The sequence below is a fragment of the Caloenas nicobarica genome, chromosome 1 (genome assembly GCF_036013445.1).
Source record: "Caloenas nicobarica isolate bCalNic1 chromosome 1, bCalNic1.hap1, whole genome shotgun sequence".
In the NCBI taxonomy this organism is placed as follows: domain Eukaryota; kingdom Metazoa; phylum Chordata; class Aves; order Columbiformes; family Columbidae; genus Caloenas; species Caloenas nicobarica.
In genome coordinates, this window is record NC_088245.1 from 130535885 (window position 1) to 130541160 (window position 5276).

Below are 5276 nucleotides of genomic sequence, written 5' to 3' on the forward strand. Positions count from 1 at the left end.
GAGAGAAGAAAGCTGGAAAATTTGAAAACGTTTTACTAACGCTACTAAATAAACATAGAGAAAAATAAAGCAGAACAAATATTATAGAACCAGTCCTGCAATTCCCAGCAGCTGCTTCGACAGGATCCTTCGGCCAGCCAGAACTAGATTCGGTTTGTCGTGAGGCCTCAGCTTGCAGGGACAGCAGAAAAACACAGAGACGAAGCAAAGCAGCAGGAGACCCAGCAGGAGAGCAAGAGAGTCCTTCGAGTCCACCTTTTAAATCCAGGAAGTCGTGACTGGGATGGAATACTCCCATTGGTCACTTCGTGGTCACCTGACTCAGACCACCTCCTCTCGTTGCCCCCGCTCAGTGACGCAGGACATAGGAGAAAAGGGGCCTTTTGTTTTCCTCCATCGGCTTAGATGTCTTGCCCCAAAGAGAGGGGCTGATGATCAGCTGCTGAAACCAGGACAATTTTCACCGGTTGTTGAAGTGCTGCAGGAGCAGCAGCACCAGCGTGTGTTACAAGAAGTACCATTTACGAGGCGTGGCCACGGGGCCGGCGCGGAGCCTCGGGCCGCTGGGGGCCTGGGCACGGGGCCGGCGGGGTGCCAGGCGCACAGCCGCAGGCCGGGAGCAGCGCCACTGCCCGTGGCCACGCCACAGAGCTTGACGGCAGGGGCAGCAGGGCCACGGGGCAGGCCAGCCCTGGCTCTTCTGGGAGACACCAAAGGGCTTGGTTCTTTTCCGCCTCTTGTGGAAAGCTGAAAACCACGCTGCAACGTGGGACGCTCTGCACCCTGTCACCCGCTGCCTCCCTCTAGCCCCAGGTACCATCGTGTTCCCATCTATACTGAGCACGTGGGAAGGTCGAGAAAGCCCCCCCAAAAGACCTTCTCAGATTCTGGACCGCGTCGCGGCAATCCCACTGGAAGGAGGAGCGACGACGCTTGGGCGCAGGCTTTAGTCGGGGGATTGCAGGAGAAAGGTCATCCCAGGCAGGAAAGCTCATGCACTTCAAGGCCTTGGGCCAGATCACGTTCTTCCCTCTCTTCTTCCGTTCCGTCCACGGATGCCCCCTTGCCATCTCTTCTTTCCAAAGTCTCCTCCCGTTCTCGAGCCAATCGCTGCTGCGGCACTTCCCGGCCCTTGGGAAACTCTCTTCTAGGCCCTCCTTTGCCGAGCCGCCAGCCTCGGGGGAGCGATGCCGGGGTCTAAGCAGACGGACCTCGGCGCGCGAGAAGATCTCGCCCGTCTTCCAACCGCTAAGCGGTTGGTACAAAAGTAAGTGCGGCGTCGGGCCGTGCATTTTCAGCCGTTACAACTAGGCTCAAACACATCTTTATTCATCAAAATAGGAACCGTCACAACCCACACAGTTTGGCCAACAAGGAGCAACTTTGTTTATTCCCATAGAGTAAAAATCCCTGCTCGGGGATCGAACCGGCTCTCGCAAAGTATTTTCTGCGTCGTGCCGGTTGTGGAAGGGTTTTCCCTGCAAAAAGTTGTCGAGATGCTTGAAGAAGCGGCGGGCGGCTGGCAAGAGCTCAGGTGAATGCGGCACACAAGGCAAAATTCGTAGCCCAAGGCCGTCGCCTTTTGAAGCGCCGGATGCGCGCCGTGCGCTCGGACGCCGTCATGATGGAGAAGAACAGGGCCCTTTCTGTTGGCAGATGCCGGCTGAAGGCGTTGCAGATTTCGGTGCCTCGAGTTCTTTGGCAACTTCTCGCGTAGCCGGAAGAGGACGGTCTCCGATGGTTGCTCTCAATTGTTCAATGTCGACTTCCCGTGGCCGGCCGCTATGCCCCTCATCTTCAAGGCTCTCGTCTCCTTTGCCAAACTCGTTGAACCGTCACCGCGCCGCACGTTTGTTAGCAGCTCCCGGGCCAAATGGGTTGCTGATGTTGTGGGTTCTCTGCGCTGCTTTAAGACCCATTTGGAACCCAAATAAGAAAATTGCTCGCGTTCGCTTTTTGTCTAACATCATTTCCATAGTCTTAAACAGCGAGTAATAAATGGGTAGCAAAACCCCCCCGAAAGCGAGAAAAACGCATTAAGATGTATAACATAACCACATTTTTAAAGGAATGTTTCCAATATCAAATGGCAGATTTCGACAATGCAAAAACGGCAGTTTCTTTTGCGCCGACCCAATACACATCCAAAGTGTCTTTGGTTGCCTAGCCCACGTTCGACAGCTCCAAAGGAAAACTTATGCGGCATTTTAACGAGTTCTGTTGCACGGTGACTGTTTGGCAGAGTTGCTGTGTGTTACGCGTCCTGCTGTGTGTTTAGACCCCCGCTAGCAAGACGCAAAAGCGCATTCCAGGACGACACAGTACATTGCCCGATTTTATTGTGAAACACGGATAGATTTAGGACAGATTAAGAACTTTCATATTACCGTGATGAAAAAAGCGCCAGTTCTGAGGGAGAACACACAGAATTGCAACATTTAGCGAAACGGTCATTGTACCCTTTGCTGTATTTGATACCTAGATAACCTAGTAGGTGACGCCCTTCAAGAGACCTTTCCCTTCCAATCCAACGGGATAGTCTTACAGTAGTTACATCCTACTGTGCTACGTGCTCAGCGGTGCTAATGACATACGTCGAGTTTTGCTGAAAAATACAAAGGAATTGGAACAAATCCCTGACGCGAGATACTTTGAGTGCCTGCAAGGAAAACATCCATATAAACAGCAATACACGATACAGTGCACTTTAAATAATGGACAAGACAAATCCTATACCTTTTGGACAATACACCGAACAGCTTCAGGCCGACACCAGCAAGCACAATCGGAATGTAACGCACACTTTCTCGATTTAAGATGCTCGGAACTAAGCCACATCATCGGGGAAGAAAGCTGTAGACATCACGCCTGCCTCACACCGGGTCGGCGGTGCGTGATCTCAGCGAGAGCCATGACAGCGGGATTAGAATCTGCCCTAACTGGCCACGCTCAATGCTTGACAACCGTTGCTGGCTGCGAGGAAAGGATAAAACACACCGGTACAGGAATCTCTGGCCAGCGTGCATGGCGGAGATACTGCTTGTCTCTATTTTTCGAGTACGTGAGGCACCTACCGTCAAAGATCACCGAAACGTTCGTATTTTGATCAGCTTATTGCTTTGACTTCATCTCTTCCCTCCCGATAGAAGAGGGAAAGAAGACGGTCAGGCACGAGCATGGAATCTCAGTTCTTTCTCAGTCACTAATATTGGCCAAAATTGTGTCTTGTTTAAGCGAGCTCCTCAGAAAAGAGCTGTACTTTCTACAGCTGACTTCTTAGTCAGGGAACTGCTGCCCTTATGTTTAACTTAGTGGCTTTTCCTTCTGAGAGGAACGAGAACACCCTCCAAGGTCTTGGAGATTGAAGAGAACGGAATATTAACAGCTGCTAAACCACAAGCCTCCTTCACCCTGTTCTGACTGTACCCGATGTCAATGACATAGCTGCACGTGGCTTTTAGAGAGAAGAAGGTCTTTCCGCTCCCTGCAACATAACGTGTTCAAAGGGGTTGTCTCTGTGTCAAAGGCCAGGGGAAGAGGCTCATCGCACAGAAACGACTGAGAGTTTAAATGCCGCAGAATTCAAGAACCACTGTTCTTTTCTAAGGAATTCCAGTTCCTTACGTTGGAATTTAAGGGGGAAAGAGATGGAGCGGCAGGGACGCCTTACTCTTAAACGGCTCCCCTAGCATATTTAGGGCCTGTCCTGTGCAACACAGATTTTCCTCCCCAGCGCTGTGACTTGAGATGGTGTCTCCACTCCCCTAATCCTGGATACGGTCCAATCGCTACTTAGACAGAGCTCTCTCGTCCCACCCGGAAAATACTCGTTACTCACAGCTGCAGAACGCGACTTTCTGCGCTTTTTAAGGTAAACGGCAGACTTAAAAAGCGCCATTTGCTGAACTGTGAGTGACTGAAACCACCACTTCGTGCGAGATACGGGCGCGCTTCCCGTTTTTCCCCTTTGGATAGAAAAGGATGATGAGATTATCCAAATTTTGAGGCATCGGTAAAAAGTATACTGCTGCTGCTGCTGCTGCTGCTGCTGCTGCTGCTCCTACTGCATGACAATCCATGGAATAAAATTAATGCCCCAAAGAAATCTTCACAGATGAGAAAACAATTTGCCAAAAACTACAAGAAGCGGTATACGTTAAATATAAAACTCATATACAAAAAAGGGCTAACTTTTTTATAAAAAAGTCTGAACAGTTTCTGAAACTTCTCTAGTTCATTGATTTGAGCCTACCGCACGCTTACTTCGGGCTACAATAACGTAAGTAGTGGAGATAAAATACTAGTAATACGCTTCTGTTGGACAACCGAGGTACCAATCTTGATCGCTGCATTAAAACTGCAGCGTGTACGGATGGCCGAGAAGAAACGGCTCTTAGGCGCCGCTTCCCTCTCCTTCCCGTGTCAAACCAGCACCAAACTCCAGCATCTGCTCTGCAAAGGACCGGGTCATCCGTTGTCCGTTAGGAACTTCACCGAAAGACGACCCTTTGCAGTACTGTGGATCGATCGCTGCCAAAACAAACAAACAAACAAAACAAGATACAGTTAAAAACAATGCAACTGATACCACTAAAACTAAAAATACAGATGACGCCACTAGCAAAAAGCCCCCTCGCCTCCCAAAACAACCCCTAAACAATTACAAAAAAAGACACTTGCAGTTTCCGTCTTTCTTTCCTCTGTTTTTCAACCAGGAGCAACGGTTTACAGGCTGAAGGCCCCAGGCACTGAACTTTAGCAGTTCCGTTTGAAGAGAAACGGCGCCGTTCGCTTTCGTATGGCGCACGGTCACAGTGAGCTCCTCCGTACGCTGCTTCATAACCTGGATCGTATTTTTCTTCTTTGACAGCCATCTTTTTAGCATCCTCCGCCGAAAGAGAAGACCTCAAGTATTAGTGCTCAGAACAAAAATGATCAAAGAGCACTTTTATCAGAGAACGCTTGAAAAAACAGCCCCGCGTTTTAAAGATAACTTTGCTCCCCTTCGATAATTAAGGCTATACTAAAGAGAGAGTGGAACCAGTAATTCTGTGCCACGTAATTTAGAGAGGATGGCATGTCTCTTCTCTCCCCTTAAATCCTTCCTTTCTTTTTGCTTAGGAAACGGTTCCTTGTGTTGCACGTGACACTGCGTTTTAATAAAGGACGAAAAAAATAACCACTCTGCCTTCTGCAAGTTGCAAGTCAAACGTGTACTGCACCTCCGTGTTTGCTGCGACGCCTTGCAGCTGGTCCCTTAAGTCTTTTGACTTTAT